The sequence below is a fragment of the Saccopteryx leptura genome, chromosome 10 (genome assembly GCF_036850995.1).
Source record: "Saccopteryx leptura isolate mSacLep1 chromosome 10, mSacLep1_pri_phased_curated, whole genome shotgun sequence".
Lineage (NCBI taxonomy): Eukaryota > Metazoa > Chordata > Mammalia > Chiroptera > Emballonuridae > Saccopteryx > Saccopteryx leptura.
Genome location: NC_089512.1, coordinates 61,881,092 through 61,907,999, shown reverse-complemented (window position 1 = coordinate 61,907,999; position 26,908 = coordinate 61,881,092). Strand labels below are relative to the sequence as shown.

Below are 26,908 nucleotides of genomic sequence, written 5' to 3'. Positions count from 1 at the left end.
CTGAGCACTGTCCACCCTGGTCTAGGTCCCAATATGTACCTTTGGGAGCACTTAGATCGGCTTGTGTGATTATGTAAATGTCCCACCTCAGGGCAGGACCCAAATTGAATTGAACCCAGGCCATTTCCTACTCTAAAGCTTCAGCCTTTTCACTTACCTTGCTTCTCAGGTGTTTCTCTAACCCAGATTATGTGAGCAGAAGGGACTTGCTTTCAAAGAAGCCTTTCATTAGCTGAACATTGCTTAGGCCTGAACAAGAAGACCAACACTTTAATTCTTACACAGGCACCATCCCCTGGGTGAAGAGTACACCAGGTTAATGTTGCATTATCAATATGATGCTCTATACCTTTTTAAAGCCAAAGGGTGGGGGAGAAGGGGGAGCATCTGTGTATCTGTACACTGCTACAGGCAGAAAAGTTGAATGCCCCTTCTGGTAATTCCGTTTCTAGGGTTTTTCTTTTCAGGATGTAACCAGAATGTGAGTCAAAGTTTAGTGTGTAAAGGTTTTTATTGGCCCTGGCCGGTTGGCTCAGCGGTAGAGCGTCGGCCTGGCGTGCAGGAGTCCCGGGTTTAATTCCAAGCCAGGGCACACAGGAGAGGCGCCCATTTGCTTCTCCACCCCTCCCCCTCTCTTTCCTCTCTGTCTCTCTCTTCCCCTCCCGCAGCCGAGGCTCCATTGGAGCAAAGATGGCCCGGGCGCTGAGGATGGCTCTGTGGCCTCTGCCTCAGGCGCTAGAATGGCTCTGGTTGCAACAGAGCGACGCCCCAGAGGGCAAAGCATCGCCCCCTGGTGGGCATGCCGGGTGGATCCCGGTCAGGCGCATGAAGTTGCAGCTGTTGGAATGAAAGTTGGTTTGCTCAAGATGCTCAGTTTTTGGCTCAAAAGGCAGGCTGTGGGCCAGGAAGAGGCCACGCAGCACATTGAGGGTGAGGGCCTGCAAGGAGAGATGTGGTGGCAGTGAAGGTCTCAGCAGTGCCAGAGCAAGTTCTGAACACCTCGCATGCTGGTCATGGGGACTGAGCTGGGAGAGCTACATCCCTGCTGTCAGGACAGGTGCCACCAGGGAGCCCTCCATTGTTCCCCTCACCCTCCTGCCCTGAGGTAGACTTAGGGCAGGGGGGCTGTTTTAGCTCACCCTCTGTAGAGAATGAGGAAGTCCATTAAGAGTCCTTGTCCTGCCACTTACCAGAGGATCAGTCTGGCCAGAACCTTGACCCTTTACCTAATGTGGGCTCCTCTGACCTGAGACTGGCCTCACTTCTCTAAGCTTCAGTTTCTTCATCTGAGAAGGGGACACACACAACCCCTATACCTCACAAGGCTGTTATGAATTTTCAAATAGAAGAAGCACCAAAAATACACACCTGGCACATGAAAACACCTAATGAATTTTGGACTTTTATCATCATGGAGCCTGTGGTATAGGACTTTTTTTTTTTTTTTGTATTTTTCTGAAGTTGGAAACGAGGCAGTCAGACTCCCACATGCACCCGGCCGGGATCCACCCGGCACGCCCACCAGGGGGCGATGCTCTGCCCATCCGGGGCATCTCTCTGTCGAGACCAGAGCCACTCGAGCGCCTGGGGCAGAGGCCAAGGAGCCATCCCCAGCGCCCGGGCCATCTTTTGCTCCAATGGAGCCTCAGCTGCGGGAGGGGAAGAGAGAGACAGAGAGGAAGGAAAGGGGGAGGGGTGAAGAAGCAGATGGGCGCCTCTCCTGTGTGCCCTGGTCGGGAATCGAACCCGGGACTTCCGCACACCAGGCGACGCTCTACCACTGAGCCAACCGGCCAGGGCCTTAGGGCATTCTTTATTTCTGATTTTATGAGGTCCGGAGGGCAGTAAACGTTTATCTGTTGAATGAATGAATGAATACAATTTTTTTTTTTTTTTAATTTAGATTCCCACGTTTATTGCCCCGCAGCTGAACCAAGCCACTGATGGTGCAGCTCTTTCAGGCTCAGGGTTAGCCACAAACCAGCGATTCCCAGAACCTGCTGGGCGCGCAGGGCTTCGCTCAGCTGGTGGCTTCTCTGTAACTCACCCCTGCAATCCAGGAACATGAGACTTGGGCAAGACCTGACTCTCTCAAGGTCCGCCTAGCGGCGGGACTGGGGCACCGTGTGTATGCACCCATTCCCGTGGGCTAGGGCAGCCCCTGTTACGGCTGGCAGGGGGGTAGCCACAGTCCCCTCCTGCTCAGATACCCTTCCCGAGAGCTGACTATGGGATTTGTGCCGCACCTTCTAGGTCTGGGGAGCCGGAGTTTGGGGAGGGCTGCATACCGCTTCCCGGACCCAGTAAATTCTCTCCTCTGTCGAGTCTGGATTGGGCGGCAGAGTATGACCCGGGGGCCAGATTCCTTCTCCTCCCCCCATCTTTCCTAGCCTTCCAGGGAGCCGACAGGACTTCGGAGGCGGAAGTGTCCAGTGGTGACCCCTGAGAAACTAGACTGGGTTAGGGTCCTGCACTACCCTGTTACACCCCACCTCCGCGGGGGTCCCGGACCCGCCTCCCGCCCACGTGGGCCGCTGGGCTGCCCCGCCCCGGGGTGCCGCCCCCAGCTGCCGCTGCCACCAGCACCGAGGGCTCTCCAGCCCGGCAGGGCCGAGCCTGCCCTGGCGCCGAGGTGAGTGGGCACTGGCCGGGGACCCTGCCCTTGCTTTGGAACCTTCTTGGCTAGACGCCCCGAAGTGAGGCACTTTCGGGTTGGTTCCTCCCCTCTCTTAATCCACAGTTCCGGAGCTGGGACCCCCACCCTACCCCCCCACCTCCGAGTTGCTCACGACGGGTCTCGGTGCCCGCAGTGTACTGTTTGCTCTCTGGGTTGGGGGACTGTGCCGATCGGGAGGACAGAGCCATCGCCAAGCCCACCGGCTGCCCCCGCTGGAGACCCTGACTTCAGACTCCTGGTAGCTCCTGGACGAAAGTTCCTGGAACCACTTCCGGGGAGGGAGGCGCCACCTGTCTTGGGAGACAGCCCCTTTCTCCCAGTGTCTTCCCCAGACCTGGTGGTGCTCTCGCAGAGTCCAGTATCGAGCTGCAGGTCTTGGCTCGCAGGGCCCCTGTCACTTCGCCGCGGGGAACCCAGCTTTGAGCGCAGGGCGGCGCCAAGGTTCCAGGCCCACCCTTGTGCCCAGCTGCATCTTTTAAACTTCGCGGCTAGCGGATCCAGAGACGGAGTCGCCCACCGAAGGGTTAAGGTGAACCTCTGTGCCTTGAAGCCAGAGACGGGTGAGCGTTTTCTCAGTGTGGAAGTTGACTGAGCCCAGTGGAAATGGGTTCCCTTGGGCTTTACCATGAGGAAGAGCTGCCCTTGCATTATCAGTGCTTGAACGTTGCTGAAACAAGGTGGCTTGTTCCAAGAAGACTCTTGCTTCACTTAATGCCTGAATGGATAAACCCGCAGACATTTATTTTTGAGCATTTTAGGCACTACCTAGGTATAAAGGCTTTCTTTCTGGGATGTGAAAGAATTTTGCTGTGTCTTTGCCTTAGCTGTGTAGTCTTGGGCAAGTTACTTCACCTGTCTATGCCTCAGTTTCCTCATCTGTAAAATGGGGATGATAATAATACAAACCTTAAAAGGTTATGTAAGGTTTAAAGTTCTTTAAGTTGTGCCTGGTACAAGGTAAGTTCTTCAAGTGTTAGCTGCTCTTATTATTATGGCTGATGCCCATCTAACAGGGTATTCTCATTCTGAGCTCCCCAGTGAGGTGGGTGAGCAGGCTTTTGCTTCTTCCCTTTCTCCTCTTGAGGCGCTGCATTATAAAGACAGTAGCTGTGGTGTCCCCTTCAGCCCTGAAACACTGGGGCTTTGCTGTGGCACTTCATATACTTAACCAGTCTTGTGCAAAATGTATCTCAGAATGAAAGATTAGAGATTGTCTTTGTCAAGGACACGTTTGGGAAATGGGGTCCTGTTCCTCCTCGGGAAGCTCTGGGGTGTAACTGGATGTTTGTCCCTCTGGGGTGGAGTGGATAAGGTTTCATTTGAATTCCGTCGGGCCTTGGGCCATCTGACAGTCTGACAGTTTCTAGTCTCTGTGAGGGCCTGATCCTGTCTCTCCCTTCATCCCCCCCCCCCCCAACAGATTGTCCACTTCATCAGTCTCCCTGGGCTGCCCCAGTTTAGTTTCTTACAGCAGCGTTAACCACAGACGGGAGTTCTGAACCTGGGGCTCCAGGAACCTCCTGAGATGTACATGAGATGCTTGGAGCAAGGGAGTGTGTTTTTCCAGAGGGTTCCTTTCTTCATATGCTGCAAAAAGCCTGTACCCCACAAAAGTGGACCCTGTACTGCTCGTGGGGAAATGTGGGTTCTCATCCCCTGGACAGGGCAGGCCCACATTTTTGGGAGTCGAGGTGTCAATATTACTTCTGCCTTCTGGACATGGAGGGGCACATATGTTTCTTTGTGCCCTCACTCAGAGCACACCTTCAGTGGAAAATTCAGATCTATCTTGACTTGAGAAAATCTGATAAAGAATTCAGTTAGCCTGACCAAGCATGGCGCAATGGATAGAGCGTTGGCCTGGGATGCTGAGGACCCAGGCTGGAAACCCTGAGGTTGCCGGCTCACTAGCTTGAATGCAGGGTTGCTGGCTTGAGTGTGGGATCATAGACACGACTCCAGGGTTTCTGGTTTGAGCCCAAAGTTTGCTGGCGTGAAGCCCAAGGTTGCTGGCTTGAGCAGGGGGTCACTGGCTTAGGTGGAGCCCCCCAGTCAAGACACATGTGAGAAAGCAATCAATGAACAACTAAGGTGCCACAGATATGAGTTGATGCTTCTCATCTCCCTTCCTGTTTGTCTCTCTTGTGTGCACTACAAAAATAAATAAATTTAAAAATAAATAAGTAAATAAATTGGGGAAAGGAAAAGGTAGACTGTGGGGGGTAGGGATATTGGCCTTTGGTTAGGCATTTGGAATGGGATGCAGTTCATGAAAATTTAGCTCAAGTGGTAGGAAACCTCTCAGGGCTTTTGCACATGCTCCTCCCTCTGCTGAGCACACTCTTCCAACACTTCTCATGTCGGGCACTTTCTTTCCCTTTGGCTCAGATATGTCCTTCGTAGAGAAGGTTTCCCTGACCACTTTGCCTAAAGCTACCCCTTTCCCTATTAGTTTCTTTCACATTCTCCCATTATATTTTTTTCATGGAGGTTACCTGAAACAGTGTTACTCATGTATCTATGATTTATTGTCTGCTTTTATCCAGGAGAATATAGAATCCAAGAGGGCAGAAGTGTTGCTCTGTTCACTGCTGAACTCTGGCCTTGGGCATACAGTAGATGTTCAATAAATGTCCCTTAAGTGACAGATGAATGAGCATCCACTGAATGAAAAGAGGTGAGGCTGGGGCACTTTTAAGAGGAGTGAAATGCAAAGGAACTGGCCATCAGTCTGGAGCTCTGGGTTAAAAGTGTCCTATAATAATTAGTTCAGTCTGCTAAACCACTTCTGCAACTTCTCTTCCTAGTTATTGCTAACTGGAACTTGAGTCTGCCAGTGGCAGGGAAGTCATTGCCTCCCGAGACCGCTTTTTCCATTGGAGGAAAAGTGTGGGGTGCAGAGAGCCAGGTGTAGTCCCTTCACTCACTCTCCTGATGAGGACTGACGTGGCATCCGGACTTCTGCATGCTCTCACTCCCGTCCCGTTCTTCTCTGCTCTCCAGCCACCCTTCACCCGTCACTGTTTCAGTGAGCTGCCTCTACTTCCTGGCCACCAACAAGGGTCTCCAGCGTTTAGTGTGCTACTGAGTCACATGTCACCAGAGGGGGCCTGGGGAAAAGAGGCATCAAAAGAAAACTGCTGCAGTTTAGGGATCTTCAAGGCCAAGTTCTGTATTGTTCAGGACCCTGTAACCGCACTGGACAGTGGGGGGTGAGTGGGAGGGGGGCGGGAGGATGGGGCTCCGTTTCTTTCACTCTTTTGTTTTTCTCCTGAATCATTTTTTAATCAATCTGTTCATTGTGGCCCTAGTTATATTTTAAAAATTAATCCTTGGACCCATTACCTTAATGGTTTATACAAAAATTGTCTGATTCATATCACCGTGCATGTATAGATTGGAACTCGAGTGAAAGTGAGATGTTTTTATCTGTGATTCTGATTTATTGTCAGTTCAAGTTTCTGTGTAGGAGGTCACCAGTGTGGTGGGTAGACTGGGGTCTGCTGTGGAAAGGTTTGGAGATAAGCTTTTCTTCTTCATTTTAGTGAAAATTGTTCATTTAGATATGGAAATGGGTATACTTTTATTTTTTTCCATTGATTTGAGTCAGAGAGAGGAAGGAAGAAAGTGAGAAAGGAGAAGGGAGAGAGAGAGGAAGAGAGAGAGAGTCATCAACTCGTTGTTCCACTTAGTTATTCCATTTAATTGTGCACTCATTGATTGCTTTTCATATGCGCCCTGACTGGGGATCAAACCTGCGACCTCAGTGCTCCAGGACAACACCCTATCCACTGAGCACCCTGGCTAGGGCTGGGTATACTTTTTTTAATCTTAAAAAAAAATCAAGGCCCTGGCCGGTTGGCTCAGTGGCAGAGCGCTGGCCCGGCATGTGGAAGTCCCGGGTTCGATTTCTGGCCAGGGCACACAGGAGAAGCACTTCTCTACCCCTCCTCCTTCATTTCTCTCTCTTCCCTTCCTGCAGCCAAGGCTCCATGGGAGCAAAGTTGGCCCGGGCACTGAGGATGGCAGCATGGTCTCACCTCTGGCGCTAGAATGGCTCTGGTTGCAATGGAGCAACTGCTCCAGATGGGCAGAGTGTTGCCCCCTAGCAGGCATGCTGGGTGGATTCCAGTTGAGCGCATACGGGAGTCTGTCAGTCTGCCTCCCCGCTTCTCACTTAAGAAAAATACACACACACACACACACACACACACACACACACACACACACACACACAGACTGAGGGAAGACTGTAGTTAGTTGAAGTCATATAAATCCATGTGCTTTGGCCACTTAGCTCAGCTCCTTTACTTTATTTATTCAACAATCCTTTATGGAAGAAGGGCTCTGGTACTGGGCCACAGAACTGTCAAGAAGACCAATTGTGTTTATCCCTGTGTTTTACATCCCAGAGGCAGAGATGGACAACAGACAATCTGTAATAGGATGTTGAGAATGAAATGTAATGAAGTGGGAGAAGCTGGATAGAGGATCCAGAGTGGCTGGGATGGAGGCAAAACTGACTCCGGGAGGGTCTCTCTGAGGGAGCAACATTTGAGCAGAAGCCTGAGGGAGCATTTATTTGGATATCTGGGGGAAGACCATCCCATGCATATGGAACCCAAGGTTGTAGTTGAATCCCCGGTGTGACCAGTCAGCTCTTGATCCCTGGACATAGCCTGTCTCACTATGGAAGGGAGAGGGAAATGAGGCAGTGTGGGCAGAACCTCCCCCATCTCCTCCCCAAATCCTAACAGGTGGTGGGGTAAGGTCTTGGCAGAGAGAGAGAAAGAGAGAGAGAGAGAGAGAGAGTGTGTGTGTGTGTGTTTTCTCTGGTTGACCAGAAGGCTTGTGTCTTCTTTTTCAGAGGGTGGGACATGGAATGGTGATATTTCCTAAAACTACCTCTTGGGCTATGAGCATGAGCCTGGGGGGCACTGCTGAAATTATATCTCTATACACATAGTAAGACTTACCTCACCCCACATGTTCTGGATGTGGGTCCTTTTGTATCATTTGGTCACATCCACTTCATCACCTAGAAGGAACCACCCAGAGTTACTTAGTTAGCAAAGCTTTGATGGAAAAATGAAGAGATCAAAATGTGTATAGAATTATGAACCAGGAGATGCATGCTTCCCATTCTCTCCATCAATTGATTGATTAATTGATCAGCATAAGATTCCTGAGGCTAAAGACATGAGGGCTTAGTTGTATGACCTTGAAGCAGTAACTTAACCTTTCTCAGTCTTGGTTTCTTCATCTGTAGTGTTGGGAAGGAGGTATGATAGGGACGCTTCTTAGAAAAAGTGACATCTGCCTGACCTGTGGTGGCGCAGTGGATAAAGTGTCGACCTGGAAATGCTGAGGTCGCCGGTTCGAAACCCTGGGCTTGCCTGGTCAAGGCACATATGGGAGTTGATGCTTCCAGCTCCTCCCCCCTGTCTCTCTCCCTCTCTCTTCTCTCTAAAAACGAATAAATAAAAACTAAAAAAAAAAGAAAAAGAAAAAGTGACATTTAAGAAGATACGAAAGGATGGCTACAAATTACCCGTAGTAGAAAGTGGGGTGCAATGGAAAGAAGAGGGAACCGCATGTGCAAAGGTCCAGATAGAGGGGTGTGTGTGTGTTGGAGTATGCTGTGCAAAGGGAAGTGACACAGCAGTCCGTAGATCCGAGTGGCTGTGCCTGGTGCTGTGGACTCTGCGCTGCATCCTCAGGTGTTCTCGACAGCTGTCCTGCGGCACAGGCCCTCTCAGTATCCCCGTCTTCTTGACCAGGAGACTCAGGCGCAGTGATCAATAACTTGCCAGCTATGCATCTTCCTGGAGCTTTGCTCAGTTGTATCAGGAGAGCTATAAGATCTTTCCAGAAGATTTATTAAGTGATGTCCAGAGAGGTGGTTGTTTTTATTTTTTTAATTATTTTATTTTTGAGAGAGCCAGGGTCTAGAGAGAGAGACAAAAACATTGAGCCCCTCCTATATGTGCCCTCACTGGGGAATTGAACTGGCAAACTCCACGCTCGAGGATGATGCTCCAACCAACCAAGCTATCTGGACAGGGCTTAATTTTTATTGGTTTTTAGAGGGATAGAGAGAGGAAGGGAGAGGGAGAGGAGGGGGAAAGGAAGCTTCCTCTGTTGTTCCACTCAGTCGTGCATTCTTTGGTTGCTTCCCATATGGACTGGGGATTGAACCCGCAACCTTGCTGTTTTGGGATGACACTGTTAACTGACTGAGCTAACCAGCCAGGGCCAGACAGAGGCAGATTTAACAGCAGGCACACTAGGCGTGCACCCTGGGCCCCAACTTCTGAAGGGCCTCACAAAACCCTAACTTAACACTTTTTTCTAATGACACCAAGTTTGGTTTCATATGTGCAATTTTAATATTGATAGTACATAATATTTTTTATTTATTTAAAAATCTGGTTAACATGTATTTTTATTTTCCCTGTCTCCCTTTTTTTTTTTTTTTTTTTTAATTTCTGAAGCTGGAAATGGGGAGAGACAGTCAGACAGACTCCCGTATGCGCCCTACCGGGATCCACCTGGCACGCCCACCAGGGGCCACGCTCTGCCCACCAGGGGGTGATGCTCTGCCCCTCCAGGGCGTCGCTCCGCCACGACCAGAGCCACGAGCCATCCTCAGCACCCGGGCCATCTTTGCTCCAATGGAGCCTTGGCTGCGGGAGGGGAAGAGAGAGACAGAGAGGAAAGAGGGGGGGTGGAGAAGCAAATGGGCGCTTCTCCTATGTGCCCTGGCTGGGAATCGAACCCGGGTCCCCCACACGCCAGGCCGACGCTCTACCGCTGAGCCAACCGGCCAGGGCCTCTCTCTCCTTTTTTTAAGGGGTCCAATATTTTCTTCTGCACCCGGGGCCTCAACCAACTTTAATCTGCCTCTGGGGTCAGAGGTGGGTGTTTTTACATATCTCTGACAGACTTTGCTTTGGTACAGATCCCCATGGAGTCAACTCTGGGAGGACAGAGGCTGCTCCCAGCCAAATGCTCAGTCCCTGGCACAGGGAGGGATTGTTGGGGTGTTAGATGGATGCTTCAGGCTCACTGGTGGCCACTGAACAAGGCTGAAGGAAGTCATTTTCTTCGTTTCCCACATGTCTTCTGACTTTTCCAAGGAGGACCCACATTAAGGAGAGAGCTGGACATGGAGCCCAAACCAAAATCAGATTGCTCCAGAGAGAGAGGCTGGGGACGTTAGCCAGAGTGGGAGAAAAACAGATGAGGCATTTTGGTGTCTTGCCTGGCTCAGCCAAGACCAAGGTAGTTATTTAACAATCCAATTGATTCCTTGTCCCAAAACCCCACCTCGCTTCCAGCATATGATGACCTTATGGGTCTGGATTTGCTGTTCCTGCTGATAGAACCCCAAGCCCTAAATTCATCTCCAGTTCTGAGCTCAGTAATATTTTCCCGGAAGCCAGAGCAGTGCACTGGCTACCTTTGAGGCAAATAGAAATGTCTGGAGGTTGTAGAGGCTGGACACAGGGTCCTGTGTTCCAATCTCAGCTCCACTATTAGTGAAGTAACCTTGAACAAGGTGCCTGACCTCTCCAAGCCTCAGTTCCCTTATCTGGAAATGGGGATAGTGCTTGGCTATACTCAGAGATTTGCTGTGAAGATTAAGTGAGAAATTATTAGTAACGTGCTATTTCTCCCAGAGCCAGCATGCAGGAAGGGCTGGCTGTGGCCTCATCTGACAACTAAACCGACCCAGGTCGCTCCATCACCGCTTTGTGCTCCTGTAGGAAAGGCATGCTCACACAATGGAAGTTCATCATTCAGATTTGCAGACTTTACCAAGGGCCGGCACTATCCTTTTTAGAGACAATCTTATTAGGAGCCACATCTGGATAATGGAGTTGGGGGTCAGCTTATTGTGAGACAGAGGCCAGGAGTGAAATGCCACCAGGACTTCTTGCCCAATCACAATGGCCCACCATCCTCTTGCATGGTGCTCTCATGTCTCCCCAGCCCCCAGCCTACAGTGATCCCTACATGTTCCCATGGCCCTTGGCCCTGAAGAGTATACAACACCCTTGCAGCCTGGCTGCTTCAACTCACTGTTCCAATGATTTATCATCACCACACTCCACCCCAGGTCACCCACAGGTCTCCAGTGGAGCTGAGCCTTACCACCCCCAGGGGCCCCAGGGGCTCCTGTGATCACTTCCTTGCTCCTGCTCATCCCAGTACTTGGAGTCCTTTACCACCCTTGTCCACTTTCAGACTACCCTCACCGCCCAGCACCAGTGGCCTCTTCCCTCTTTCCTTCAGTTTTAGCTAGAAAAATGTTTTTTTTTTTTTTTGCACAAGACACTCTGATTCTTAGTATATACAACTATAAACAAGTCAGAAGTTGTAAAGAAAATAATGAAATTCCACCTCCCCAATTTTAGGCTTGCTTCCAGAGAGAACATTATGATCAGGTGGCTGTATGTTTCTCTCATGTTTTTACATTTAGGTGTGTGTACTGGTGAATATCTTTTAAAACCAACACAATGGGCTCATTTTATAGGTCTTGCTCTCCAACTAATTTTTTTTCCATTTAGTTATATGTCCAAGAGCACTTTTCTCTGTTTATAAGCATCTCTCCTCTTTTTACCTGCCCTGGCCCCCCTTCCCCCTGGGAAGAATATGTGTTCAGTTTTGTGTGGAAATATGTGTTGTTTTCTTGAGTATATACCTAGCAGTGGTACTGCAGATCATATAGTAACTCTGTTTAACATTTTGAGAAACTGCCTACCATTTTCCAACCTCACCAGCAAGGTACGCAGATTCCCGTTACTCCACATCCTCGCCAACACTTGTTATTGTCCCTCTTTTTTTTATTATAGCCATCCAAGTACATATGAAGTGGTATCTCATTGTGGGTTTTTTTTTTTGTTGTTGTTGTTTTGGTATTTTTCTGAAGCTAGAAACAGGGAGAGACAGTCAGACAGACTCCCGCATGCGCCCGACCGGGATCCACCCGGCACGCCCACCAGGGGGCGACGTTCTGCCCACCAGGGGGCGACGCTCTGCCCACCAGGGGGCGATGCTCTGCCCCTCTGGGGCGTCGCTCTGCCATGACCAGAGCCACTCTAGCGCCTGGGACAGAGACCAAGGAGCCATCCCCAGCGCCCGGGCCTTCTTTACTCCAATGGAGCCTCGGCTGTGGGAGGGGAAGAGAGACAGAGAGGAAGAAGAAGGGGAGGGGTGGAGAAGCAGATGGGCACTTCTCCTGTGTGCCCTGGCCGGGAATCGAACCCGGGACTTCTGCACGCCAGGCCGATGCTCTACCACTGAGCCAACCGGCCAGGACCTCATTGTGGTTTTTATTTTATTTCCTCAATGGCTAGTGGTGTTGAATGTCTTTTTTTAACTATTTTTTTTTTAGCAATTTTGGAGTTTTTAATAAAATTGAAAGAATACTTTCTGCTCCTATACATGCATGGCCTTCACTCTTATTATAGTATTACATGGAGTATTTTCCCTGACCAAAGACTTCTCTGTGCTCCACCTGTTCATCCCCTTGCTGCCACCGGAACCATTGATTTTTTTTTACATAACAAAAGAAATTTTCCTCTCATAGTTTTGGAGACCAGAAGTCTAAGATCAGGGTTCTGGTTGGGTTCTGGTGAGAAATCTTCCTACCTTGCAGACTGCCTTCTTGCTGTGTCCTCACATGGCAAAGAGAGGGAGAGAAAATTCTAGTCTGTTCCTCTTTTATAGTCCTACTATGGGGTCCTTATCCTCATGACCTCATCTAAACCAAATTATCTCCCAAAGGACCTTTCTCTGAATACCATCACAGTGGAGCTAGGAGTCCAACATATGTTTTGGGTGCGGGGAGAACATAATTCAGTCCATTACGCCCGCAAAGTGTGTCGCAATGGGTGCTCAGAAAATGCTTGCTCAGTTGAGTGGCGATCTCTCTGCCTGTTGTCCATCAGAACCAGGGGTGGAGCTTTTTAATGGAGGGACCCCATAGGCCTGACTAACATATGACTTGTCTTCCCACCAGGCTGAGCTTTAATTTTCTCTTTTTTTAATTTTAATTGAATTTAATGGCATAATATTGGTCCACAGAACCATACAGACTTCAGATGTACAACTCAACAAAATACCATCTGCACCATGCATTGTGCACCCACTGCCCAAAAGAAAGTCTCTTTCCGTCCTCGTTTCCCCCTTGGTCCACCTCCGCCTGTCCCCACCTCCCTTTCCCTCTGGCTGTCTCCACATTGTTGTCTACCACTGATCTTTTTCTTGTCTCTATAGTTTTGCCTTTTCCAGAATATCATATTCTTGGAATCAATGTAGTCTTCTCAGATTGGCTTCTTAAATTTAGTAATATGTATTTGAGCTTCTTTTGTGTCTTTTCGTGGCTTGAGATAGCTCATTACTTTTTAGTGCTGAATAGTATTTTATTTTATTTTATTTTATTTTTTCATTTTTCCGAAGCTGGAAACGGGGAGGCACTCAGACAGACTCCCGCATGCTCCCAACCGGGATCCACCCAGCATGCCCACCAGGGGGCGATGCTTTGCCCCTCTGGGGCATCGCTCTGTTGCATCCAGAGCCATTCTAGCACCTGAGGCAGAGGCCACAGAGCCATCCTCAGTGCCCGGGCCATCTTTGCTCCAATGGAGCCTCGCTGCGAGAGGGGAAGAGAGAGACAGAGAGGAAAGAGAGGGGGAGGGGTGGAGAAGCAGATGGGCGCTTCTCCTGTGTGCCCTGGCTGGGAATCGAACCCGGGACTCCACGCCAGGCAAACGCTCTACTACTGAGCCAACTGGCTAGGGCCTAGTATTTTATTGTATTTAGATGTACCGCAGTGTATGTATCCAGTCACTTATTAAGAGACACCTTGGTCGCTTCCACGTTTTGGCAGTTATATATAAAGCTCCTATAAATATCCATGTGCAGTTTTTTTGTGTGAACATAAGTTTTCAACTCCTTTGGGTACATACCAAGGAGATGGATTGCTGGATCATATGTTTAGTTTTGTAAGAAACTACCAAACTGTCTTTCCGAAGTAACTGACCATTTTACATTCCCACCAGCAATGAGTGAGAATTCCTGCTGCGCCACATCCTTGTCAGCTTTTGGTGTTGTCAGTGTTCTGGATTTTGCAGCCTCACTTGACCATTCTGTTAGGTATGTAGTGCTATCTCATTGTTGTTTTTAATTTGCATTTCCCTAATGACATATGATATAGAGCATCTTTTCATATACTTATTTGCCTTCTGTATATCTTCTTTGGTAAGGTGTCTGTTAAGATCTTTGGCCTTTTTTTTTCCTTATTGTTTAGTTTTAAGAGTTCTTTGTTTAAAGGCTTTAATCACTGCAAAAAAAAAAAAATAGAAGACTGGATAAAGAAAATATGGCACATATACACCATGGTATACTATTCAGTCATAAGAAATGATGACATCGGATCGCTTACAACAAAATGGTGGGATCTTGATAACATTATACGGAGTGAAATAAGTAAATCAGAAAAAAACAAGAACTGCAGGATTCCATACATTAGTGGGACATAAAAACGAGACTAAGAGACATGGACAAGAGTGTGGTGGTTACGGGGGGCGGGGGGAGGGAAGGAGGGAGAGGGGGAGGGGCACAAAGAAAACTAGATAGAAGGTGACGGAGGACACTCTGACTTTGGGTGATGGGTATGCAACAGAATTGAATGACAAGATAACCTGGACATGTTTTCTTTGAATATATGTACCCTGATTTATTGATGTCACCCCATTAAAATAAAAATTTATTTATTAAAAAAAAGAGTTCTTTGTGTATTTCAGATAATTATCCTTTCTCACATGTCTTTTTCAAATATTTTCTCCCAGTTTATGACTTGTCTCCTAATTCTCTTTTATTGCCTATTACAGAGCAGTTTTTAATTTTAATGAAGTCCAGTTTATCTTTCATGAGTTGTGGTTTCGGTGTATCTAAAAAGATGTCACCGTACCCAAGGTCATCTGGATTTTCTTCTAGGAGTTTTATACTATGTATCTTATAATTAGGTATATGATCTATTTTGAGTTAATTTTTGTAAAGGGTGTAAGGTCTGTGTTTAGATTCACTTTTTGCATTTGGAGATCCATTTTTTCCAGCACCATTTATTGAAGACTGTTTTTGTATTGCCTTTGTTCCTTTGTCAAAGATCAGTTGACTGTACGTATGGTGGGGTCTGTTTCTGGGATCTCTGTTCTGTTCCATTGCTTTGTCAGTTCTTTTGCCAACATCACACTGTCCTGATTACTGTAGTGTTAAAGTAAATTTTGATGTCAGGTAGTGTCAGTCCTCCACCTTTGTTCTTCAATATTGTGTTGGTTGAGTATCTTTCACAGGTGCTTATTGGCTATTTGTATCTTTTTTGGAGAAATCTATATTCAGATCTGTTACTTATTTTAAAAAATTGGTTGTCTTTTTATTATTAGGTTATAAGGGTTCTTTATATATTTCAGATTTAGCCTCTTATCAGATAGATGATTTTTAAATATTTTCTCTCGTTTTGTAGGTTGTCTTTTCACTTTCTTGATGGTGTCCTTTAAAGCATAAAGTTTTAATTTGATGAAGTCCAATTTATTTATTTTTCTTGTGTTTGTGCTTTTGAAACCTAAGAAACCTTTGCCTAATCCAAAGTCAAGGAGATTTATATCTAAGTTTTCTTCTAAGAGTTTTATAGTTTTAGATCTTAGATTTAGGTCTTTATCCAATATGAGCTAATTTTTTTTGTGTGGTTTGAGGTAGAGATCCAGCTTCATTCTTTTGCATGTAGATATCTTGTGTCAGCACCATTTGTTGAAAAGACTATATTTCCCATTGAATTGTCCTGATATCTATGTCAAAATCAGTTGGCCATAAATGTATTTATTTCTGCACTTTTCATTCAATTCCACTGATCTAGATGTCTGTCTTTACTTACGCCAGTACCACTGTCTGTACTGTTTTGATTACTGTAGCTGTGTAGAAAGTTTTGAAACCAAGAAATGTGAGTCCTCCAACTATGTCCTTTTCTTTTTCTTTATTTTTATTTTTTATTTTTATTTTATTTTTTGTATTTTTCTGAAGCTGGAAATGGGGAGAGACAGTCAGACAGACTCCCGCATGCACCCTACCGGGATCCACCCGGCACGCCCACCAGGGGCGAGGCTCTGCCCACCAGGGGGGTGATGCTCTGCCCCTCCGGGGCGTCGCTCTTTTGCGACCAGAGCCACTCTAGCGCCTGGGGCAGAGGCCAAGGAGCCATCCCCAGCGCCCGGGTCATCTTTGCTCCAATGGAGCCTCGGCTGCGGTCTGCGGCAGGGGAAGAGAGAGACAGAGAGGAAGGAGAGGGGGAGGGGTGGAGAAGCAGATGGGCGCTTCTCCTGTGTGCCCTGGCCGGGAATCGAACCTGGGACTTCTGCACGCCAGGCTGATGCTCTACCGCTGAGCCAACCAGCCAGGGCCCAACTATGTCCTTTTCCATGATTGTTTTGGCTCTTCTGGGTCCCCGTATGAATTTCAGAATCAGCTGGTCAAGTTTTGCAAAACAGGAAGCTGAGATTTTGATAGAGGTTGTTTATAGATGAGTGGGAGTTTTGCCCTCTCAACAATATTAAGTCTGGATCCTGAAGTACCTTTTTCCTGGGTCTACCAGTTACTCAGCTCCCCTAGTCACTGAACTGCCTGAGGAGGCACTAAGAGGCCCATCCTTTGTATTACGCAGACAAAAATCCAGACACATCAGCTTCTCTTTTCATTGTTGAAGAAAGTGACACAACATAGTGATTGTTTAATATAAGGCTAGAGACCTTGGATAAGACATTCAACTCTTGAATTTGTAAAAGAGGAGTGCATATGGCACTGAATAAGCCTATGGAATACCTAGCTTCTCTATTCTGAGGGCGTGATTGAGGTCCCTAATGCTCCACCCATACTCCCCTGCCTCCATGATTTGGGCCTCACTGTGTGGGGGTGAGGGTGCATTTTAATTAGTCTTATCTATTGGGCAAAGAGGTAGTACTTCATTTAAGGAAAGAGTTCGCTGCTAAAGCAATTTTTGTGCCTCCACTCCCACCGATTCACGGGCACAGCTGTTTGAAGAATGAAATAAAACTAAGAAAGGGATACTCTCACATATTAAAATATTAAGAGATTATGCCTGACCAGGCGGTGACGCAGTGGATAGAGCGTCAGACTGAGATGCGGAGGACCCAGGTTCGAGACCCTGAGGTCGCCAGCTTGAGCGCGGGCTCATCTGGTTTGGGCAAAAGCTCACCAGCTTGAGCCCAAGGTCTCTGGCTTGAGCAAGGGGTTACTCGGTCTGCTGAAGGCCCGCAGTCAAGGCACATATGAGAAAGCAATCATGAACAACTAAGGTGTCGCAATGAAAAACTAATGATTGATGCTTCTCATCTCTCTCCCTTCCTGTCTATCCCTCTCTCTGACTCTGTCTCTGTAAAAAAAAAAAAATAGAGAGAGAGATTAATTTACACCTCTACATACATAATAGATAAGACATTTTACATTCCAAATGTAATGCTTTGGCACAAGTCCAAGATTGTATCCTCATGGCAGAAGAAATGAAAAGTGAAGAGACTACATGTATATCAAAGGAAGCAGGTTTTCTGAGCTTAAGGAACAAGCTGGGGAACTACAATGGAAACTGCAAATCTGCTCACACTTCAGCTTGTTCTCAGCTGGAGTGATGAGTTCCATTTTAAACAAAACAGTGCTAATGTGTGTGCTTGTGGTGGGGGAGTTATTTATTGCTGGTGTTTCAAAGAAGCAATTAAAAAGGCATTAATTTGGATTGAGTTTTTAGTTTGTTTCTGGAGGGAAAAAAGTTATATGCAATAGAAATTATTTTGAGATCTTCAAAATCTCAGTGTCTTTGGTTTCTCTTTACCTCAGCTGTTAGAACAGGCAGTTTGTAGGGGTTTTATTTTCTGTTCTTTAGTGAGGAGTGTGTGCATATGAATGTGCACGTGGAAAATTAGGGGAAAAACACAGTGATATAACCCAACCCCCAAACAAGGAAGCGTGTTGCAGAGCTGGGTTTCTGGTCTCAGAAGGTGCAGTTTAGCTGACCTCGTGTAACTTCTGTCTATGACACATCTCCCAAGGGGGTAGGGCGACTGTTTCTCTCCAGCATGGTCTTAATTTTATAAAAGCCCTGTGCAGGATTACAAACTCAAGTGGTTTTCTTAAATCACATTTTATGCATTCTGGGCTGGGTAGGGCCTCACTAATCCTTGGCCAGCATTGTGAGTCAGAAAGTATTTAAATGACCGCCTGAATCCTTTGAGGAGAGAGAGTTGGCAAGTTAACTTAGGGAGGTGGAGTGAGTCTTAAATGGCACTGCAGCAAATGAGTGGCAGAATTAATACTAGTGTTCAAAGCTCTACTTTTTTATACAATAAAGCTGTATTATCTTTTAGAGTGAGATGATGATGGTACCAAATTTTATTGAGCACTTATTATACAGAGTCTGGCTTTCACAGTCTGGCTTTTGTTTTTGACAGTGACCCAACCTAGCCTGACCAGTGGTGGCCCAGGTTCAAAGCCCTGAAGTTGCTGGCTTGAGCATGGAATCATCGACATGATCCCATGGCTTGAGCCCAAAGGTTGCTGGCTTGAGCAAGGGGTCACTGGCTTGGCTGGAGCTCCTCTCCCCATCAAAAAACTACGAGTTGATGCTTCTCATCTCTCTCACTTCCTGCCCTTTCTGCCTCTCTCTCTCGCTAAAAAAAAAAAAAAAAAGAAAAAGAAAAAAAAGAAAAAAAATCTAGACTGTAAATTGTGCATGTGCAGGTCTAAAACAAGTTTGTTTAAACAGTACTTACCCTATGTGTGTCTAGTGTGTGTTCTCTGACAATTCTTTTCTACAATTAGTGAATTTATGCTTTTTTAAAAAATGATGGTTGTGAGACCCACTAAATTTATTTCACTAATAGGTCAAAACCTGATGTTTGAGAAACACTATGCTAGACAATTTACTATGTGTTTTACATGTTACTATTTCATTTAATCCTCACAACAGCCTCATGCAGGGGGTCTTATCTTCAGTTTTATGGATGAGGCACAGAGACATAACTTGCTCAGAGCCATACTGCGAATGAGCAGTGGAGCTGGGATTGAAACCAGAAAAGCTGAGTCCTGTTAAAAGTTCATAGTGTGAATCCAGGTCACATACCTATCTCTTGTAGCAATTAAGGAATAGGGTATAATTTCATATCCTAATGAGTTGTTATATATTGAAAAAGTCACAAAATGGATACAAAATTAATACCACTTTTTAAACCTAAAGTTGCATGTAAAAACAAATGTATTCAATGTGATGGCTTTGATTAATATGTAGACAGGTGGTATTTTTCCTAGGAATTTGAAGGAATCAGTGATTTTGTGATTATGGAGGCAGGGGGAGGGTTCAAAGTTTACAGGGCATTAGTAGCCTGGAGACTTAGTGAGGAGTGGCAGTCTGAGTCTGCAGGCCGTCTGCTGGCAGAATTCCTTCTTGCTAGGGGAGGTCAGTCTTTGTTCTATTAAGGCCTCAACTGATTGGTTGAGGCCCACCCACATTATGAAGAGCAATCTATTTTACTCAGAGTCTACTGATTTAAATATTAATTTCATCCAAAAAAAAATACCTGCACTTTCATAGAAATAGCTAGAATAATGTTTGATCAGATATCTCGGCACTATGGTCTAATCAAGTTGACACATAAAAGTAAGCACCATAGGGGGTAAGATGCTGTTTGAAGGTGTTCAGAAGAAGGAAAAAAGGGCAGTGTGAAGCAAGCTTGAGATATTGTTACAAATAGGAGAACATGTCAGAAAGAACTTCCTCTTCCATGATGGATTGCAAAATAAGCCCATCTCTGGTTCCCATGGAATTACAGGGGGGCAGCATAGGCTGGCAGATGGAGGGGGCATGGAATTTCTTGCTTTGAATTGAATGGATTTTTCTTACCTTTCACTTTTAGACCAGAAACCTGAGAGTTCATGGCCCTAAGTAAACAGAGCCATTGTCTTCAGCTAGTGTGTGCTTGTTCAGTGGATTTATCTTTAGGGGCCATGTGTGCTAATGCGGCATTTGTGTCTCAGCTAAACTTGGAAGATTTTGTTTCCCTCTCCTGTGCCACAGGTTACCACATAGTTGGTGACCTGGGGGTCACTGGCCACAGTACTTGTAGGATCTGGGGTTTCCTGGGTGGAAACTTAGGCTGTATATGAAAACATGGTATCCAGACAACATAAAATTTATTATTGTTTTAATTTTATCTTATTTTCATTGAGCTATATTTCACATACCATAAAATTGACCCTTTTAAAATATACAATTTAGTAGGTTTTAGTATAGTCATGAGGTTGTGCAACCATTACAACTATTTAATTCCAGAACATTTTTATCACCCCAAATATAGCTTTATTTTGAAAGTAATTTAAACATTCAAGAACACTGTGTTCTGGATCAGTCCCGTCAGCAGACAAATATGCTGTTATTTCTCCCAACTTAAGAAAAAATGCATCTCAGGCCCTCCTTGCTCCCTACTGCTCCTTCCAGTTGAGACCCATTTCTCTTCAGTTTAGAGCCAAACTCCTTGGAAGAATTGTCTGGACTTGCTGACTCCAATTCTTTGCCTGCTGTTTCTCTCACTTAAAAAAAAATTGTGATAAAATGCTCATAATATAAAATTTGCCATCATAACCATTTTGACTGTCCAGTTCAGTAATTTAAGTATATTCACATTTTTGTACAGTAACCTCCAGAACTTTTCATCTTGCAAAACTGAAGCTCTGTATCCATTAAACAGCAACTCTCCATTTCTCCCTCTCCCCAGCCCTGGTAACCACCATTCTGCTTTCTGTCTCTATGAGTTGAACTGCTTCTGATACCAAATACAGTGTGTCCGTAAAGTCATGGTGCACTTTTGACCAGTCACAGGAAAGCAACAAAAGACGATAGAAATGTGAAATCTGCACCAAATAAAAGGAAAACTCTCCCAGTTTCATACCTATTCAGTGCAGTTCGATGTGGGCTCATGCACAGATTTGTTAGGGCTCCTTAGTTAGCTATCCCGTATAGCCTCTACAGACTTGTCACTGACTGATGGCCTACCAGAACGGGGTTTCTCCACCAAACTGCCAGTTTCCTTCAACTGCTTATCCCACCGAGTAATGTTATTCCTATGTGGTGGCGCTTCATCATAAACGCGCCGATATTCACGTTGCACTTTGGTCACGGATTCGAATTTAGCGAGCCACAGAACACACTGAACTTTCCTCTATACCGTCCACATCTCGACTGGCATGGCCGTGGGCTGCTCCGCTGTCTACGCGGTGTTACATCATCATCTGCGCATGCGCACATGCTGCCACATCATCCTACAGAAACTGAGAGGGTTTTCCTTTTATTTGGTGCAGATTTCACATTTCTATCTTCTTTTGTTGCTTTCCTGTGACCAGTCAAAAGTGCACCATGACTTTACAGACATACTGTATATCTGGAATCAGTACAAATAAGACAGTATTTGTCTTTTTTGTGTGATTGGCTTATTTCACTTCAAGATTCATCTTGTGGCATGTGTTAGAAATTTCTTCCTTTTTAACACAATAATATTCCATTGTATGTAGCCGACATTTTGTTCATTCATCTGTTGAAGGACACCTGGTTGCTTCCACCTTTTGCCTATTATGAATAATGCTGCTCTCACATTCCCGTTTGATTCCATCATTCCAAGCAGGCTTGAGGTCCCCTCACGAACACCTGTTGCCCCAGTCTGCAGTGACTGCCATGTCTATCCCAATGGCCCATTCTCTGGCCCCATCCTGCCTGGTTGCGCCATGCTTATTGTAATCGGTCACTTCCTCTTCCTCGAGGCCCTTTCTTCACCTGACTTCCAGGGCACCTCTCTCTCCTGGTCCTCTGCCCACATCTCAGCTAGTGGAATCTCCATCCTTATGATGACAAGACCCAAACCTGGGGTCTCATCTTTGACTCTTGTATCTCTCATCTGACACTTAACAGAAAATCCTACTGTGCATGTTTTCAAAATATACCTACAGTGTGGCCAGTGCTCCCTGCCCTTGCTGCTGCCATGCCAGGACCAGTGCTGTCCCCTCTCACCTGAATGACTGGAGGTCCCTCCTGGCCTCAACATTCTGTCCTGACCTCTGTCCAGTTTGTTCTTTATTCAGAGCCCAAGGGATCCTTCTCAGAGGTGGGGCAGAGTACCTACTTCACTGCTCTGCTCAATACCCTTGAAGGGCTTGCCTGTTGCAGCAAACACTGAAGTGCTTACATCAACATAGCTTGCTCTTCCCCTCACATTGCATTGCAGCCACATCAGCCTCAATGCTGTCCTCTAATTGGACACCTCAGGGCAGTTGACTTGCTGTCCCCCTGACCGGAATGCTCTTCTCTGCACGTCGGCATAATTCAGGGGCTCTCTTCAGACTGCTCAGATGTCACTTTCCTTGGTGATCGATCCTATCTAAACTGTCACCTGTACTGTGAACACTCCCTGCCTTCCTCAGTTTATTTTTTCTCCTTACTGCTATCACTTCTAGTACAGGGTGTGTTTTCCTTCCTCAGCCTGTGTGTAGTCTGCCTCCCCCACCAGAATGTCAGTTCCATTCGGGCAGGGGCTTTTCTTGTGTTTTGTTCCCTGCCGTAACCCAGCACCTCAGCTCGCCCCAAGCTGCCACTCAATATTTGTTGAACCAAGAAATGAAACTTTGGAAAATAGATATAAAAAGCGTTTATATTCCTCCATTATGACCAATTCTTGCTAGCATTTTTCTCACCTGTAAATTGTTAACATGTAAGTGTGTGTGTGTCCCCTGTCATTTCCCACCACACATTCCTGCATAAGCGTCTTTAAAAAAAAAGTTGCTACATAATCTTCCTGATTATTACTTGTTAAACAGCTATATAATGTTTCACTGAGTGGATGTAGCAACTTTATTTAACCTTGTTGTTGTTTTTTTGGTCAGCACTCTTGGGCAGCTTCCAGTTTGTTGCTATTGTAGATTGCTCCACAGCAAGTGTTAGAGCGGGGCTCAAGCCCAGCCTCCCTCCCTCTCTGTGCAAGGATCCCCTTTCTCTTGAGTCTGGGGGCGGGTATTGTGGCCCAGGTAGGGCCAGTCATGGTTCTGCACCCTCCTGCCTGGGGTGATTGGTCCAGGGCCTCACGAAGGCCCACTGTGGGCTTTCCCAGGGTCATTCTGACTCACGCAGAAGCAGCAGAGAAGATGCCAAGAGGCACCTGAGTTCACCCAGAGCAGTGGGGACAGGGTTCTGAGTGTGAGTGGCAACAGCATGAGGAGAGGGTTGGACACATCATCTTTGAATCCAGTTGCTTGACTCTTGGAGCTGTTCCAGTAGCCTTCTAGCAAATTCCCCTTTTCACTAATCTAGATAAAGTTGGGTATCTCACGGCAAGGAATGAGTCTGACTAATCCAGTCCAGTGGGTTATCTCCCTCGTCGTTTTTTTTTTGTTTTTGTTTTTTAAATTGTTTCTTAGTCCAGAGCAAGGGAAATTGTTCAAGACCCAGGAAAGGCATTGTTCAGGGCAGAAAATGGGTATAGGCAGAACAACTCGATTTTGGGGGGAGGGGGTCACAACTGGAGAAACAATGTAAAACCATCGTCTGCCTGGATTCAGATGCTAGCACCGCTGTCTGACGGTAGCTCAGTTTCTTTGTCTGTAAAACGGGAATGGAAACAACCACACCCCACCTCCGCTAATTGTTTTGAGGATGAAATGAGTTAAGCACAAACACAACCTTAGGGCGGGTATAATGGTGAAGGAGTGCTCACTGAGCCTCAGCCCTGGCAGCTGCTGTGTTAGGATACCCGACTCTTAAAAGTGTGGGAGGAATTAAGCATAGAACTGCTATATGATCCATTAGTCCCACTTCTGGGTAGACACCCAAAAGAACTGACAGCAGGGACTCAGATAGCAAGGAGGGAAATTCTGACACACGCTATAAAATGCGTGAACTTTGAAGACATTATACTAAATGAAATGAGCCAGATACAAAAGGACTAATATTGTATAATTCCACTTATATGAAGTACCTAGAATGGCAAAATCATAGACCCAGAAAGCAGAATAGAGCTTACCAGGACCAGGGAGAGAGGAGGATGGGGAGTTACTGGGTACAACAGAGCTGTGTTTGTGATGATGAGAAAGTTTTGGAGATGGATTGTGGTAATCATTATACAATATTGTGAATATACTTAATGCCACTGAATTGTACTTGTAAAAATGGTTAAAATGATAAATTACATGTTATGTATATTTTACCACAATTTAAAAAACAACAGAAGAGGAGTTAGTGTGAATGGGTATGAATGCTACATCGAGTTTCCTGGACTTTTGTTTACAGGTAGAAATTAAATTAAAATGGACCACACAGTGAATAAACAGACACAAATCTAAAAAGAATTAGTGGTGTGGGGGAGGTGGGGTAAATTACCCACAGGAGGCCAGAGGGTCCTGCTAAGATCTGATACTGCAGGTTGGGATCTGGTATGACAGGGGCAGGCCACTAGGCTGGAGGGCGAAAGATGACGTAAAAGGAGAATGTGCCAGCGGCGTGTTCTTAGTGATGGTGGCAGATCACTCAGGCGCCTGGGTCAGATTGGCCCACCCCAGGATGGGAGCCCATGTGAGTCACAACTCGGCCCACCCTGGACAAAGGGATGCAGCAGGGAGGGGCTGGGCTAGGACTCAGAGGCCACTGCTGCTGCGAGCTTCCTCCGGGCACACTCCTGCCCCTCTGTTCCTTGTTCCTTGACTCTGCTTCTCCCTGTGGGTTGGAGGCAGGTGTTCCTCCTTCCTGTGTGGGCCACTGGGAGGGCTCCCCAGCAGAACCTGGAAGTTGTCTCGAGTTCTTTTGCAGCTCCTTTTGAAAATACAAATTGCAGCTACAGCAGGGGTCGGGAAACTTTTTGGCTGAGAGAGCCATGAACGCCACATATTTTAAAATGTAATTCCATGAGAGCCATACAACGACCCGTGTACGTTAAGCATTATCCAATAAAAATTTGGTGTTGTCCTGGAGGACAGCTGTGATTGGCTCCAGCCACCTGCAGCCATGAACATGAGTGGTAGGAAATGAATGGATTGTAATACATGAGAATGTTTTATATTTTTAACATTATTATTATTTTTTATTAAAGATTTGTCTGCGAGCCAGATGCAGCCATTAAAAGAGCCACATCTGGTTCGTAAGCCATAGGTTCCTGACCCCTGAGCTACAGTGATTGGGCACTTGGCTGTGTACTGGTGCTGGGCTCAGGGCTTCACACGTTTCATCTCCTTTAAGCCTTGCTCTCACCCTACTCACCAGTTCACTTTGCAGTCGAGGAAATAGGCTTATAGGGGTGAAGCAACTTGCCTAAAACTACACTGGTGGCAAATGGGCAAGCTGGATTTGAACAGGTTGCTGATTCAGGAGCCTGGACTGGTAACCATGCTGACACACACACACACACACACACACACACACACACACACACACACACTCAGCTCACTCACACACTCACTCACTCTGTAAAGGGATAGACTCCAAAATGTGACTTACTTCTAGTTCATAGATTTAAAGAGAACTTTAGTAAGTTTTCCTTGTGCTTGTGAGAAAATTTAGAAATACAGATAATGTATTTTACAACAAAAAGACTATCATTAAATATGATTTCAAGTCTTGAAGAGTGGATGACATTAAACAAACCCTGAGTATGGAGTGTCATTCACTCTCCTGGAGACCAGTGTACACAGTCATGACAGTTCTGTCCAATGTTTGTGAAGCTGTGATGACATTTCAGGAAAGACCAGGCTCATTTGGAAGAAGTTATCATAAATGTTACAATTGATCAAATGGGTACCATGTAGGTTGCCCCTTGAAGGAGCAAGCTGTAATACTCATTTCCAAGGCTTACTTTGTTTTTCTGTGTGTAAAAGGCCACGTCTTGTTTTATGGAAAGAAACTTGCTGTTTCAAGATTCTTATTTGAGATTATGGGAAATATGTAACCTTTTGTTGCTTTATAGTCACTTCTTGAAGAATGTGGCAATGATAAGGACACACCCAAAAAGCTAAAGCTTGATAAATATGGGGTAAATGAATTCATTTTAGCTAGTGGTTTAAATCTTTTTTTTTTCTTAAGCGAGAGGAGGGGAGATAGACAGACTCCTCCTGCATGCGCCCCAACTGAATCCACACGGTAACCCCCATCTGGGGCTGATGCATGAATCATCTGAACTATCCTTGTGCCCAGGGCCAATGCTCAGAGCAACTGAACTATCCTCAGCACCTGGGGCTGATGCTCGGATCAGTCGAGCCACTGGCTGCGAGAGAGGAAGAGAGAGAGAAAGGGGAAAGGGAGGAGAAGAGAAACAGATGGTTGCTTCTCATTTGTGCCCTGACCGGGGATTGAACCTGAGACGTCTGTACACCAGGCCAATACTCTATTCACTGAGCAAATTGGCCAGGGTGGTTTAAATCTTGTCCTCTGAAATTTTACCAGAGTTGCTAACTTGATGGCAAAACTAACTCACGCAGGTGGCCTCTCCTCACCTTTTCCCCATCTGTCTAATGCCAACAGCAAAATCGGTGAGAGCAAATATTAAGCACCTACTTTCATTCATTCACTTATTCATTCACTTAACAAGTATGTATGTATTGAGTGGTATAATGGCTGAGGTTTACTTCGCTGGGAGGGGCATAGAAGAAATAAGATAAGAAATGAGTTGACCATTGAAGTTGTGTGATAGACACACATTCTTTCTAGTTTTTATGTGTTTGAACTTTTACTTTCCAAAAATTTTAAATATAAAATGTCAAGCACTTACCTTGGGCCAGGCCATGTGCTAGATGCTGGGGAGGCTTTGGTGGCCAAGATAGGCTCAGACTCTGCCCTTCTGGAATCAACACAGAGACTCACTCAGGAAACAGATATTAATCAGATAATCACGTGAATACAAGTAAAATGACAGCTAGGATAAAAGCTGAGAAGTTGTGAGTAGAGATGCGCACAACTTCTTTTACAGAGCAAAAGTCTGCTATGTAAACCCCTTTCTATCCAGGATTGGAGGAGGAATTAAAGTTCTCAACGGGAGGTACCACCACCACCAACGGGCCAGTGTGTGTGTGCGCGCACGTGTGCATGTGTGCATGTGCGCATGTTTGCCTATGTCACACCTGCATGGTCAAGGCCAAGAA

The 26,908-nt window shown here is 46.2% G+C and overlaps 1 protein-coding gene across 3 annotated transcripts in view; it reads left to right on the top strand.

Moving 5' to 3' along the window:
• The first annotated feature begins 2,575 nt into the window (after positions 1–2,575).
• ARHGEF3 (Rho guanine nucleotide exchange factor 3) overlaps positions 2,576–26,908 on the top strand; it is a 402,985-nt gene continuing 378,652 nt past the window's right edge. Inside the window, exon 1 of one of the 3 annotated variants that reach the window (XM_066351719.1) lies at positions 2,576–2,632. The gene's annotated coding sequence lies outside the window, so the exon portion shown is untranslated. Of the gene's footprint in view, positions 2,633–3,059; positions 3,238–26,908 lie in introns of those variants that run through there. The other 2 variants (XM_066351722.1, XM_066351720.1) reach the window with 2 other exon arrangements.